The sequence below is a fragment of the Dermacentor albipictus genome, chromosome 6 (assembly GCF_038994185.2).
Source record: "Dermacentor albipictus isolate Rhodes 1998 colony chromosome 6, USDA_Dalb.pri_finalv2, whole genome shotgun sequence".
Classification (NCBI taxonomy): Eukaryota; Metazoa; Arthropoda; class Arachnida; order Ixodida; family Ixodidae; genus Dermacentor; species Dermacentor albipictus.
In genome coordinates, this window is record NC_091826.1 from 58,463,126 (window position 1) to 58,478,633 (window position 15,508).

General features: G+C 43.9%; 1 long non-coding RNA gene across 1 annotated transcript; it reads left to right on the plus strand.

Moving 5' to 3' along the window:
- Nucleotides 1–5,810: 5,810 nt before the first annotated feature.
- On the plus strand, nt 5,811–13,252 carry LOC139061088 (uncharacterized). Its single transcript, XR_011515169.1, has 3 exons — nt 5,811–5,953; nt 7,935–8,062; nt 10,111–13,252. It is a non-coding gene; the product is annotated as an uncharacterized lncRNA (long non-coding RNA).
- The last annotated feature ends 2,256 nt before the right edge of the window (nt 13,253–15,508 follow it).

Sequence of the window (15,508 nt, forward strand, 5' to 3'; positions counted from 1 at the left end):
CGTGGAACTTGCTGTTTGAAATTCACGTAGTTTTCTTTTTGGCCCGCGACAATAGCAACACATGTTTTGTCTGCACAAGAAAAAGAAAAGTGTATAAGTACTCAACCCAACGATATGCGAAGATGCCATGTGTTATTGAACTAAAATACCAGTAGAAGGGTAGAAACACAAGCGAGTTAGAAACTGCTCTTTAGAGCAGCGCACAAATTGACAAGGGCGACAGAAAAAGGACGGGATGAGCACAGGAGTGACGACGGAAATTTTCGCTTAAGATCGATCGGTAAAAGCGATCTTGTCGTTCGATAAGGAAACCCAAGGTTGGCTTACACACGCGTCCTTATTGTTACGCAATATTGTACGCTTCTGAGGTTTCACGTGTGCGCAGCCGTGAGTGAATGTGTGACAAGTATTATATACACGTGACCCACGCCCTTCCTTTTTCAATTATTGACTCAATGCCTTAGTGTCGGGGGTTCTTACGTACCGAAACCACGATCTGATTATCAATCAATTTTGACTATCTGTTCTTTTTATGCGAAGCATATTACGAGGGCTCAACCCAGCTCCTCAGGCGCGGCGGTGACCATGAAATCACGTGACACCGTGACGTCACGACAGAGGAGAAGTGGCTTTGGCTCAACTCTTGCAAGACGGGCTGGGTGGGAATCGAACCAGGGTCTCCGGAGTGTGGGACGGAGACGCTACCACTGAGCCACGAGTACAACGCTTCAAAGCGGTACAAAAACGCCTCTAGTGAATGCGGTGTTGCCTTAGAAACGCGCTGTTTCTAAGGCGTGCGTCTCTTGCTCAGGCGCACATTTCGTTGCCGCGCCGAACGCTGCTTTGCTCGACGCTCACCGCGTCCAATGCGGGGCGCGTAGTCGCTGCCCTGTAGCCCATTGTCTTACACCCCTTGGCGGGTCGACGGGAACGCTGTCGCGTTCCACTCTTGAAGGCGAAGAAGTAATGCATGAGTTGTTTCTTCGTCTAGCCGAACCAAATATAGCCAAGCAACAGCAGTTCACCAGGCTAAACAGTGGTTCAACAACTAAAATAAAGGCTAGTATGCTTCGCATCCTGGGCTTAACCTTACCTAAGCCACAGCCATTTTTTTTTAAAGTTCACGTAAATATAAGTACAGGGTTCTTTTCGGATTTCGCCCCCATCTAAATTAGATTGCAACAGTCGGGATCGATCCCACGACCTCGGTTTCAGCAGCGCGATGGCACAGCCACTGCGCTAACGCCGCACATCCCTTTTCAGTTAATGTACGCTCTCTTGCCTCCAAATTAAAATTTCAGTTCTTAGACCTGCGCGTATCCCGAGCTCGTTCTCTTGTCGCTGTCAGTTCGTGTGCTGCTCAAAAATGAATAAAGTTCCTGCAACTCCCGGTATAGAATTTAAAAAGAAAGACTTCTCACTTATTATTTGTTTAGACAACCACAGTCGCACTATGGAGCATTGTATGAGGCTATCGGGGGCCTTTGGTTACTTTGACCACCCGAGGTTCTTTGAAATGCAACTAAATCCAGTGAAATCAACCATTCTACGAAATTGTGTCTCGTCTGCGAAAGCCATAGTAAGTGAAAAAAAAAACGCGTCAACCATGTTAATTTTTATTTTTTTTTAGAGGCAGACGTTTCTGCTCCACTTACTGCAAACGGCTGTTTGCTAAATTATTACCTCGTTCGGTGCGAAAGTCGAACAGACGTTTCGTTTTTCGTCTGTTTCTAAATTTTTCTCGGCTTCAGGCTGCTGCGGCCGGGATTAGATCGTGTGACCTCATGCTCAGCAAGAGTACACCCTTCTAAACATCGTTTAGAGATGCTGCAATGCTAGACACCACCACCGCGGCTGTCTTTCTCTCTTGCTTTTGTCAAGCCCATACACGATCACGCGACGCGTTCAGCAAAAAAAACTGGGCGACCACAGCTGCTTAGGTTCCAGCGCCAAGATACACGCCGCAGGCCCAGCACGGCGACGGTGCCTGAATTTTTTAAAGCCGCCCATTTTTCTTGTTTTCTTTTTTTTTAACTCCCGCGTTGTCTGGCGACGAGGGGTCGAACCAAGCCTGTCCGGTGAACGTCAACATCGTTACTGCTGGCCCTAACTATTACTCGGGGTGCCATAAAAGCCCATTTTACGGCTTGGCTGACACGCAACTTTCCGCGCGCGATCTGCAAAAACCGGGTTATTGTGAAGCTCTGCAGTTTAGCGAGTGACAGAGGGTTAATCTGGACCACACTGCGACGCAAGAATGCTGTCTCCCAAAAAGAGCGTATAGAGCCGCTGTTCGGTGAAATTGCGCCTTCAAGTTCGGCGTATAGATACGGATAGTCGCGAGTTTACGGCCTTGACCCAAATTACCAAGCTCTGGCGCGTGCGAAAGCACAAGCGTAGCTTACAAGAAATAAGAATAAGAAGAAAAAAATCGACAACGCAATCTTTGAAGAGTCGCAGAAGTTTCCGAGCAATCAAGCTCGAAGAGGGGCCAAGGTTGCGTACGCAGTCTTCGTCAAAAGCATATGGGACGTATGCGTCGTGCGAAACGGGAATTTCCGAGTAGTTTGTGTCCGCACCTACTAAAGCTGTGTGAAAATATGGTATTCGCAATTACCATGTACCGAACAAACGCGGGGCTGAAAATTCGGATACCAAATCTGCATGTCCAAGGATAAGAAATTTCCATCTTATCGAATTTATCGGTCCAGGATAGCTTGACGATGCAGTGAAAAGAAAGGAATATTACGCACTGACAAGTGGCGACTCCAATTTAAAAAAAAAAGGAAAATCCACCGTTCGGTGTACCTGTGAACTGACAGCACAGTCGCAACAACGCCTGCGGTGCCTTTTCAGTCCCTTACGTATACTCTAGGGCTTCTTTGCAAACCTGAGACGACAATAATTGCATTGACCTTGGGATGACCTTGGGATATTACCCTGAGCGAAAACTGCGACAGAACTGACGTGGACGTTTTATTTTTCTCGTAAATTTCATGATATCGACGACAGGCGCGAAGAGCGTCATCTCGAGTAGTTAAATAGGTCATGACATCTAGTGCTGTAAAAATGAGAGAGAGAGAGAGAGAGAGAGAGACCAGCATGAACCTTTTTTGCCCTTTTTTTCTGTTTGTTTGGTAGTAAATATTCCTGCCACCACAGGTTGTTCTTGTTTAAAGGACGACGAGTTTCGGGTCTAGAAGTGGGCGTGCGGTATACGCGGGGATACCACGTTGCACACGTTTACGTGATTGCGTGTATATGTCGCTCTGTATAATTAAAACGTTCAGCAAGGAAGAGCAAAGCTTAAACATTCACATAAATGTGTTTTGCCCTAATTATTCCGTGCGAAAAAGCTTTAAGCTTTATGGAGCAACACCGATTAGACCGAAGTAATTCTAGAGCGTCGTTCTGCAAGTTGGCGTTTTATTGCAGCTTGGTAGCAGATCGTGAACCCGCCACGCTAGCTCGAAGGTTTTTGCGTGTAGTCATGGGCTTGATTTCCAGTGTCAACGGCCGCATTCCCACTCGGGCAAAGACCCCCGTGCACTTAGATTGAGGTGCAAGTTAGAACCGAAGGTACACACTAAACATTTTTACGCCCTTATGGGTGTGAATAGGGGTGCTTTCGGCATTTACACCCATGCCCACACCCTTCTAGCACCCTTTTCGGCCAAAGCACCCTATCACAAGGGTGGATACCACACATAAGGTGTGACTTTGCTCAAAGAAGGGTGTTAAATCGACGCCTGAAGGGTGTTGAACGTATTGATGCATAAATCTGAGTAACGTGTACACGTCCACGCATTAAGCAATGTGTGTATGTATTGCATTTTTAATGCGAAAGCGTTTCATGGCCTTTCAGGTAGGAAAGGTGGCGTTCTCCGCAACAACAATCCATACGGGACCCTGCTCATGCCAATCTTGTCATTTCCCTTGAAAGCATTCAGAACCGCGCCGCCCGCTTTATTCTCTCAAATTATTCACTTCATTCAAGCGTCACGTCCATGAAAAGAACACTAGGTGAACCTGATCTTTGGTTACGTCGAAAATACTTTCGTCTCTGTCTTTTTCATAGAATATGCTAATTTAACCCTTCTCGTAAAGAAAATCTTTTCACCACACCAAGTTCTCGTCTCGCATCGACCATCAACACAAAATTGATGTGCCATTCTTCCTTTTTGCCAAGAACAGCCACTGAACGCAACCGCCTTCCCGCCTCCACAGTCTCAATTTGTGACACCACTAATTCAAGGTCGCCGTTCAAATTATCGTATGGTTTGATTTTCTATTTTTGCGCTGCATTGCAATTATTGCATATTTTCACCACTTCTTTCTGTTGTGCCTACTAGGCCTTGAATGTATATAATAAATAAATAAAATGTGAAGTCATCACCGTCTTTTATGACGTCAGTAGTGATACAGAAGGTAGTAAATACAACAACGTTAAGTATGAGCAATTATGGGTAAATAATGTGAAATAATGTGAATAAGGGTGGAATAAATTGCATTAAGGTTCGTACAAACTATAGCACGGTGGATTACGGGAGATTAAGGTAGAATTGTGAAGAACACGTGACAATGTATGAACTAACGTATCATGGTCACGTGACAATTGCAAGTGTAGATGCGTGAAGCGATTAAGTTTTCCCATTCCTAAGTGACTGTCGATATTTCTTCAAGGATTGTGATGTTACTGGCATGACGGCCACTCCAAAAATGTATCATCCAGAAAAACAACGCCCTTTCACTTACAATTCCATTATCATTATTTTTCGTGCTCACAGGAATATTAACATGCAATTAAACACTTCTAGAAAAACTGCAGTAGCAGAGCGAAAACACGAGAGCAACTTGCGCAATTCTGCATTAATATTTCGGTGCCCTTAATAGCCCAACAAAAAGTGGTGAAATGGAAGAAGCTGTTTGGATACATTGCTGAACAAACAGGAACGTGCTGTTGGACGAGCCTCTGCTGTACAATGGCATCAACGTACAATTTGCATGGTGAATCCATAAAGAAGACTTATAGAGGCGAGATCACGTTGGAAGTTCTCAAACCCGAATTTCCACGTACCTTGCCTAATTCATTCAGAGGTTTACTAAGCTACTGATCTGCTTTCTAAGTGCACCCTCAAATACAGCTTGTAAGGCTGAGCCTATATATTAAGGGCTGGTGTCGTCAACGCTGTAATTTCTTATCCAGAGCATGCGCACTTGCAAACGCAGTCTTCAGTCTCCTCATGAATGTTTACGCGTCGCTGTCACACGACCAAGATGTGAGCGTCTTTATCGAGCCATGATATCGCTGAAACTACGCTGTGACCTCGCAAAGTTGCTTCGTTCGGACGCAGCAAATAATCTAATTGCACCAGCAGAAGAGCGCCGATCGTCTCGCTCACGGTCCCGATTTGTGTACTGTACCCTCAGTGATGCAGCACAGACTGCGCCCCCCACCCCAAAATAAAATGCCCGGCACAAAACGTAGTAGCAACTACCCGCCTCACCGCTCTAGTTAGAGACCACAACGAAGCAGCAGCAAACAGGCGGCCATGCGAGCAAGCAAACCTGTCAGAATAAACGTTCAATTTGCGCGGCCGCCCCATGCCCAATGAAAAGCGACCGGAAGTGACGGCCGACGCTGTACCAAGGAGGATACTGTATCCTCCTTGCGCTGTACCATCACTTCGGCGCGCAGCAGGACGGGAAGGCGGAAGCTGCGCCATCATGCTCGTTTTCGCGTGCGTTCGCGTCGCGCGCTGTGCGAAGTAATTTTAAACGTGTGATTAGTTTTGCGCGCGGGGTAGAAAACGATGTGGCCCATGCTTTGTGTATTACTCGTGCCGCACTTCAAAGCAAAGCGTTCGTACGCACTGGAAGATGGATCCACGAAGGCTGAAACGAGAAGTTGCAACGTGCCGGTCGATAGTACTGGCATGATGGAAACTTTCAGGCAAGTGCCCGTTTATTTGGTATTTGTTTTGTTCGCTTTAGAATTATCTCACTGTGATCTCGTAGCATAATTCATAATTCGCTAATGTAAGAGCAAGAGCAGCTGCACTCCTACTAGGGCAAGTTAACTACCTCGATCCCGTCCCGTGTGACTAATGTTTGTCAAATTTACATCGGGCGTGGTGCGCCTGCATAGTTACGCTTTGTTTCTCAGCGCTTGAATGTTCATTGATGTGATTCTCTTGTGCGTTCAGCGCGGCTGCTTGTAATGCGGTCGTTCGCGCTTCAGTTAAATGTGGTCGACCACTTTTGCGTCGCGTAGAAAAGGACTGGCTTAGCCACCTTTCGAAGGAACCGGCGCGGTATTGGTTCTCGCTGATGCGGTCGCGTGCTGCTGTTGCTGCTTGCCGGACGCCTTCAGCATTTTATCGGCTCGCTTTGTCTGTGCGTGTGCGCGTGCTCGCTCTCGGCTTGATTTGTGTGTGCGCTCAGCTCAGCTCGCTTTGTGTGTGCGTGCGTGCGTGCGTGTGTGCGCTCAGCTCAGCTCGCTTGTGTGTGTGTGTGTGTGTGTGTGTGTGTGTGTGTGTGTGTGTGTGCGCGCGCGCGCGCGCGTGCGTTCAGTACATGCCGGTTTGTATGGGCCGGCGTGTTTGCGCGTGTCTAGTGCGTACGTGTTTTGTGAGTGTGTTGTCTGTGGGTCGATGTGTGTGCGTGCACGTGTTAGCGTGTCTGCCTGCATGCATGTATGTGTGCTTGTTTGTGTTCATCAATGTGCGCGTGCGCGCTTTTGTGTCTGCGCTTTGAGAGTGCGTATACTTGTGTGTGCGTGTGGATGCGTTTTGTGTGCGTGCGTATGTATTGCATGAGGCCGGTAGAGTTTTACTCGCAATAAAACTCTTCCGATTTGGTGCAGCGAGTGTTCCCGCCTGAAAGCCGAGTTTGGTTTCAAGCCACCCTGGACAACTGCTGTATGAGGCGCCCTTTCTCGGGAGGACCAGTGGGAAGGCGCCAAGTATACGCTTCGTCCTTTTTCCTCCCATGCCCTAATGAATCGATATCCTTGTTTTTTATGAAAGGAACGTTACATCCAGAGCATAAATAAATGATTAGGAAATCTGGTAGTGTGTTTCGCCATTACAATAATTCCGATCTTAAAGACGTGGATTTCCCATTAGCCCACATTTCTTTTGATGCAGACAACCGCTGAAATTGTTAGCGGCAGGTTATTCGAGACGTTCTACGTATATAGCAATTGTCTTCAGGAGCTTTAATGAATATTGAAAATTTGAAGTGTTGTGCTTTAGAGGTATCATATATAAGCTTTAGGTCTCCGGGTAATTTGCATGCCCTTCAAGAGCTGTCGCCTATAGCCCTATTGAAATTCGTAACTACAGTTTGGAGCACTGGGGAAGCTAGAAGGCTTGCCCTGGCTCTCGAGAAAGTGTTTAAGCTGGAGGTGTAGGTTGAGGAGTTTGGGGTTGGTAACACAAAGGATTTTTTATGCCTTAGCAGTAGGAGTGACACAGGATAAAAAAAATGTATGTGTTTCAAGCACAGGAAGCTGCTCATGTGGTAGAAGCATGTGTGCGTGTGTGTGTGTGTGTGCGCGTGTGTGTGTGCGCCCATGCATGCGTGCGTGTGTGTGAATTCTCTCCTCAAAAGGGAGTATGTGTGTGAGCTATTTCATTGCTGGTCTGTTTGCCAAGAATTGGAAGAAAACACAATAATCAATTGAACTTGAAATAATAAACTTCAAAGCATACTGGCGTACTGGCGACAGCAGCATACAAGCATGCAGCTGTGTGACAATCTTAATGCATGACTGCAACATCTGGAAGGAGGCTTGCTTCTTCAGTAAGCAGCACAAAGTCCATATTCTTGGCTTTTCTCATGCAAACCAAAACGAGGCTCATTGCCAATGATCTTGTCTTTTGCTCTAATAGCATTTGTTTATCTTGTACTTAGAGCGTTGTTTCTCGCAGGTCATGCAGATGGTAGCAGCGATTTCACAATGCCCAGCCTTGGCGCCCCCCATCAAGAGCAAGCCACTTGCTTTCGCCTTCAGACAGATGGTTAACGTCTTCTTGAAAGCGGTTGAGAAGAGAACATTGTAAGTAGATATAGTTGTGTAGTGTAATATAATAAGTCAAGTTATAATTTAAAACTCGGGCTCCTTGGCCGCCTAAGCTTGATATGATGTGCAGTTGTCGGTGGTTGTAAATATTGCCGATGGTACAGTGCATACTGCAGGTATGACTGCTGATCCAAAGTATACATTTGCATTTTCTTGATGGTCTTTCATAATGAGGATTTTCTTTGTGCAAGAGTATTCACAGAATGCCGGGGCATTGTAGCATCATATTCTTTATTGTGCATTAACTGCTAATTTCGTATGACCTTCCTGCTACCAATTTATTTGCAGGAAAGGAATATTTGTTTACTCTCTGCAATGAGCTTGTTATTTGCTCATTGCATTACACTCTTCTACCTTTAATTTATTCCCATACAATTATCAAAACCTTAAAATTTCAGCTGTTTTTATTTTGAATACAATATCAAAATCAAAATGCACCGGATTGCAATCTAGACTGCACGGGATTTGAAGAAATTACAAGAAACCAGGACCTCTCGGGAGCGTTAAAAAAACGTTTCCGCAGGTAATGTGCCTAATTATACTGAGCTAGCTGCTCACGAAAATTGCAAGCATATTTCATTTCACATAGTTTTGCAGGATATAGCAGGCCTATCATAGTCTCTGAGCACAACCTTACCTCATTTGCATCATGAAAATGTCTCATGCTTAATTTGGGACAAGTTTTGAAAAATGAATGTATCATAATTTTGAAACTACACAAAGTATTGGTTGAGGCTAGACAGTTTTCAAACAACTTGACCATGTTGAACTTAGCCATTACAGACGGAAAAAAAACATGCACAGGAGCACTCATTCAATGAAATGTGATGCTTGTGGTTATTTTTCACATGCAAAATGTACTTTTAAGCGAGAGAGGGCAGGTAGCCAATTTACAACCATTGTGACTCATGCAGATAGTAGCAACACAGGATGAGAAATGGTTGTCTCTGAGGTTCATTGAATATGTGAAAACTCATATACAGTACCCTCCCCCCTATGAGGGGTAACCGTGCAATATGTTTTGGGCAAGAAAGACGATTGTTCTAGGAGACAAGAAATTTCAGGCTCTAGTTGAGAGGCTACAGAAAGAAGGACCATGTAAATAGTCACAGATTAACATAAGCTGCATCGGAGTGGCATCACAGTTTAGAGCATGAAGTGGGAGCATGAGGAAGGATCATAAGCTTAAATAAGGGAATACTACTTGTCAGTGCATTGCCAAGCTAACCCATTGAAAGAAGGGGGCGTGCTCTAAGAAAAATAGTTGACAACACACGCTAAGTTTTCGAGGAAAGTATGCCAAAATGCCCATTCTTACTAAATTAGTAAATAAGAAATACACGATAAATTTTAGGATTCAGAAAGTGTCTAATAAACCGCATTGGAGAGTTGGATATTGTTGGGCTGGATGCATGTATTGCAGGGCAAATGAGAATGCCAGTGGGGATTCCCTCATTTTCATTTTGTGTGCACTCTCTGTAAAACAGTTCTCTTTGTCTCCTAGTGTAATAATGTTGTGTAAAAACAGTCATTTTTTAATGCCTTGTGCATTTCACTCTTAATGTGCAATATCCCGTAAGCTTCTCACCTGCAGTACTTATAAAGTGTAATGCAGATATATTGCAGATTTCATAATGTCAATTTTGTATTAAGGTAACATACACACTCTTGGACAAATGTCTGTTGTTGAGAGATGTCATTGGTAGTCTTTAAACTTTATTCACTCTTATTTTCTATGGTGAAAAGGCTACTGTAAATTTATGTTTTTGCTGCTGTATGTGCCTTGTGTTCACAATGACACAGTGGTTTAGCATTCACAGTAACATGCAATTCCTTAATTTTCAAAATAGAAACTTCTCCTACCTTTCACTTGTCTTGCCCAGTTGCCTGAGCGGTGCATTCTGCCCAGTCACATTAAGTTTGTTACTTTGAGGAGCTTGTGGCTTTATCAAATTTTCCGCAAAGTACATGTGTAATTGCACGGACTGAATTCTCATGATTCTCTTCTTATTTTGCTAATGCAGGCTGCAAGATTCCAGCAATGCCATGCGCTGCATTTATTGGTCAAGATGCTCAGAGAATGGAGTCCCTGCACCTCGTGGTTAACCGTGAACATTTCTTTTTCTTTTGGAAAGCTAAAGGCCATTTGCTGCATCACTTGCATTTTTGCAGCTCAGATGTGTACTATATTTTTCTAATTTTGAATCAATATTGGCTATTCAGTATAAAAAATGACGTACAGCGTGAAGGACAAGGACTGCGAGAGACACACTCCACTGACTTTCAACAATATTTTATTGCGTTGCCACATCGTATGTGTATACACAGAGGGGTCATGCGCAGAAAATGAAAGCCAGACACAAGGGGTGTTCTAACAGCAAGTCATTGTAAAAAGAACATGGTCACTTGAAAAAAAAAAACATCACAATTTCTATCTGTTTAGATACAAAATTTCACTAGGGGTCAGCGTGATAGAGGGGGCACTAACGCACACACTACCCAGTTTTCTGGTGAAATCAGCTTCAATAATTTACCGGGTGAGCTGTGTCTCGCTAAAACTTCGGTATCTTAAAGAGGGGCATGCAGCCGCAGTCCCGGCAATGAATGCCCAAGTGGCCTTGAACAGTGTTATGGACGTTGTTATAGTGCTCTCTTAAACAATCATTTAGGCGCATGCCTATCTGTCCAGTATATTTACTGCCTCAAAATGGGAATTTGGGAAACCACATTCATTGCACACATCGCAAAACGTTTTCTGTGCTCGGCAGAGCAACAACTCTGACGTGATTTAGGCGCGTTTACACACTTACAGAGCCTTGCCAGCTTTTCCGGGGCTGAGAAAAGGACTGTGATTTCTGCAGGTCCCCTAATCTTTTTTAGCCTGTGGGAGACATCATGAACATACGGTAGCACTGCAAACCTGTGTCTTTCAACCGGCTGGTTCCTTGACCGAGCGTGCTCATCATGTTTTGTGCACTTCAGAAGCTGTTCCGCTATGGCTGAAATTAAGGCCAAAGGGTAGCCAACCCAAGAAAGGCAATCAGCCTGTGCAGCAACGCTATGTTGCATCTCTTGTGGGCAAGATTTATTGAGGCTGTTAAGGAGGCAAAGCTTCACAATATCTCATTTGACTTTGTTGGACAGACAGGCAGGCGCCTAAACAATCATTTAGGAGAGCACGATAACAACGTCCATAACACTGTTCAAGGCCACTTCGGCATCCATTGCTGGGACTGCGCCTGCATGCCCCTCTTTGAAGGTACGGAAGCTTTAGTGAGACAGGTCATCCAGGAAACTATAGAAGGAGATTTCACTAGAAAACTGGTTAGTGTGTGCGTTAGTGACCCCTCTATCGTGCTGACCCCTAGTGAAGTCTTGTATCTCAACAGATAGAAATTCTAATGTTTATTTTTTTCAAAGGACGATGTTCTTAGTACAGTCACTTGCTGTTAGACACCCCTTGTGACTCATATTCTGCGCATGCCCGCTTTTGTGCAAATATACTCGATGTGGCAACGTAATTAAATATTGTTTGAAGTCAGCGCAGTCTGTCATCTCTCGCAGTTCTTGTCATTCAAGCTGTACGTAATTTTATCTCATTAATTGCAAACTATCCCAAGGAACTACCCTTGTTCAGTATAATTATAATGTTTGATATGACCATTTGCTGGCAAATGTTAACAGTGTGATATTTAACTTGAACTTTTGCATGACTGCCTATGCCTGTGTTCTTTTAGTAACCAGAGTATGGCTAATTTATTAAACCATATTTGCTAATTTGCATGCTCACATGCTATAGCATGCCTTAATCTTGAATTACTGCATCTCAGTGCAAATAATTTAGAAATTTACTATGTATTTTAAAACACTGTCCACATTTTGTGCTCAGCAAAATTGTTTAATCAACAGTGGTTTGTTTTTATCAGGCCTCCTGCTGCACTTTGCACCCAGGCACTAGTAGATGTGGAATATGCACTCTTTTGATTTATAGTAAGCAAAGAACCTATTTTCAAACTACATATTGTATATGTACCAGCGCCTTAGAGTTACAAAACAAAAATTTATAGAAACTGGTATTGTAGTTAGAAAAACCGCTACACAGCACCTTTAGCCCAGAGAACTCTCATTTCACAAAAGAGGACAAACTATGTAGGCGCTAAAAAATTCTACGTGTTTTTTGTGCTCAAGTAATCTTGTTGGAAATAGAAAATTAGCAATAAGGCTCCTGGCATAAACCTCACTGAAAGCGTGTCTATGCTTGGAAAGTATTCTTTCAGTCTGAAAAATGTTGGCCAGTTATGCTTTACATCGACTTTCCAAACTTTTCATAATGCTTTGCGATTACATTAGTGTACAAAATAACAGGTGTCTTTCTTGTGCGTTTGCTCTGCATTTCAATTGCTTCCCTAATTCACCTTTGCAATATGCCTTTTTTTAAGGCATCAAAACTTGAATTTTCGTTCACTGGAGCCTAATACTAAAAATTTATTCCTTTATGTGGCCCAAAACACTGCGAATCAACCCAGGCTCTTTCAGTGCCGCTATACATAGTTTCTTCTCTAATAACAGATTTGATCAATACATATATTTTAGGTACCTTTGTGGGGAATGTACATGTTCTTGTACTTACCGATGTGTTTGGTGATTGTGCATGATTATATTTCATGTGATTTATGTATATGTTGTACTCTGTATTGCAGCATGCAATAAATATATTTGCATTTTCTTGAAAATGCAGCATATATCTTACCAGTCTGTGTTGCATGTTATTTGGATATGGAAATCGTGATAACCTTGGTGTTGATATACATGCTCAAAAGTGTCCAAGTTTGCTAGGTTGTATTTGTGCAGCGAAGACAGGTTTTCCAATATACACCATGAATTACTAATATGTAATGTGATCCACACGTATAGGTGTTGTGTATGCCCATCGAAGCTCCAAGGCCGGCTGTTCGACAGTGCGTTTTGTAGCCGAACTTGAACCTTCTGGCACACGCAGTAGTTGCGCGTGGATCGCTGTACATAGTAGTAATTGAAGGCGTGTACTGCCGAATCTGCCTTCCATACACGCTAGAAATAAAAGGGTCTACACCCTTCCAACACCCACACAGATGGGTGTTAATTTGGATGAGCAGCCTTACACCCTAAATTTATTTTGCTGGACACCCTTCCTTTAGGGTGCTATAGTGGCACCCCAACTGTAGGGTGTAGACAACAGCACCCTTAGGGTGTTCGCCTGGCGACAAACTGATTTACACCCTTAAGGGTGTTAAAATGTTTAGTGTGTAGTGAACATTCATCAGGTACCGCATTCCACAGTCACAATCAGAGCGTCGAACCGAATCTGTTTTTTCTTTCCTAGAGTTTTCCTTTTGGTTCACCGAAACCGGTTCACTTCTGGCGCAACTACAGAGCGAAAAAAAATAACGCTTCGAACCGGTTCGAACTGGTTCATTTGCATAATCGAATTATAATTGCAGAAAAAGCAGCACAAATTGATTTCGTATGAAAAAACTCGACGCTGCTGCTAAGCTGCACTGAAAAATTACATCGTTTAGTCGTTCTTCAGGCCGGATGCGGTTACAGAAGAGTTAAGTGAATCCAACACCAATGCTGGAATCAATGTGAAGCGGAGCTTTGTTGAGGGAGAGGGATAGAGGAGAATATATGAAGCAAACGTACTGAGTCATCCAGTGTGCTACTCTGCTCAGGAGGAAAGGGAAGAGAAGAAAAATGGGGGAGTACGTGAGGAGCAATTATGAGGACAGCCAGCAGGATGCTATTATGTACACATTCATGTTCGAAGGGCCTGTTCAAATCATTGTATCGTGTCAACTAAATATTCTATGAGAACCTTGACAGCTCGTTCCGTTGATAATATGGATGCCCAAGGGCCCAGTTACACTGAACAGCCTGCTGTTATTTGATGCTAACGAATCGATCAATGCCTGCAGTTCACAGTCATTCGATGCTAACTAATCGATCAATGCGTGCAGCTCACAGTCATACCGCAGAAGAGAAGCAAGTAAATGTGCTGCACCTGTTGTCTCAGGTATTTTTGCACGCATCAGAGTCTGGAAAATAATCGCACTTAATTAACTAGCACATCTGTGCAAATGGTGTTCGAGTTAGACAGGGTACATTGTAATTCCTAAGTTGTCACCGACGATATGAGGAATCAGCTTCTTCGAATAGAGACGGTGATGGTTGCCGCATTGACCTCAGGCCGACGGTGCTGTACGCTGTCTAATGGCCATGTTTAATTCACTGCTTTAATGAAAGATGTACGCGAGGACTTCCACTATCCTTCTTTCTCTTATTGTTCTTTCTACAGCGTTCTATGTCGCAAATCATGGCCACGTAAGAGGTTTTATCATGGGAAACCATTAAACCTCGCGCTACAAATTTCTTGACACCGCCATCTATGATTACAAAGTGAATACGCCACGAAATGCGCAAATAAAGGGGGGAGTAGATTAAGCAACCAAGAAAGGCCAGCACACACAGAGATAGAGAACGCATTAAACACGCAGAAAAGGAGAGAGAGAGAGACCGACAGATAGACAGACAGATGCCGAAAAGAAAGTGAGAGATGGAGAATTTCGGCAACGCTGCTAGCATGCTCCAGCTGCATTCAAAGGTATGATGGAAGACTGATCGGCAGAACCAGTGTCGTAGAAAGTAAAATGGCGAGACATATAAAGATAGGATGAAACGAGCTCAGTTGAGCGCAGCCTGCGTACATCGGGGCGGAAGTCACTGTGACCAGACTCCGAGGAGGGGAAGGTGGATGTAAGCCACAGGAGGACCTAGCTTTTAATTGCCAAGGAATGGCGGAATATTTGCGAGGCTGTTTGGAAGTTGGCATGGTTGCACCTTGCACAATCTTTCTAATTGGACGGACGCGTACGATCCACATAATCAAACAGGCTTTTGTAGGTAATATATGATGATGCCCATTACTCAACCTCGCCAGTTTTATAATTACAACTACTGCATGTTTCCATGAGCTGAAGTGAGTCAAGTCGTATACTTTTAGATTGTTTTCGAGAAATAATCTGGTGTCATTGTCCAGTTTGTCTTATGTTCCACACCCACCTTGTTAGATTTTTGAGTGGCATTTACGGCCTGCTCTGATAAACAGTAACTAAACCGTATTACATTTCAAACAGTTGTCTATTTGGTGAATCTTATCTGTGTTTGTGTTTCGTCCTTTCCTCTTTTGCCTTTCTTGCAATAAACCAGGCCGGGACTGGCAGTATGTCGAAATAAATTAAAAGGGATAAATATGCCCCAGCGCTAAACGTACAGCCTGAGCGGGGTCTATATCATTTAATATACCTAGACAGATGGGCGAAGTGATTACACAAAGCATCCACTATGCCTCCACTACAACTTAAACACGTACTCACTGAACGGACC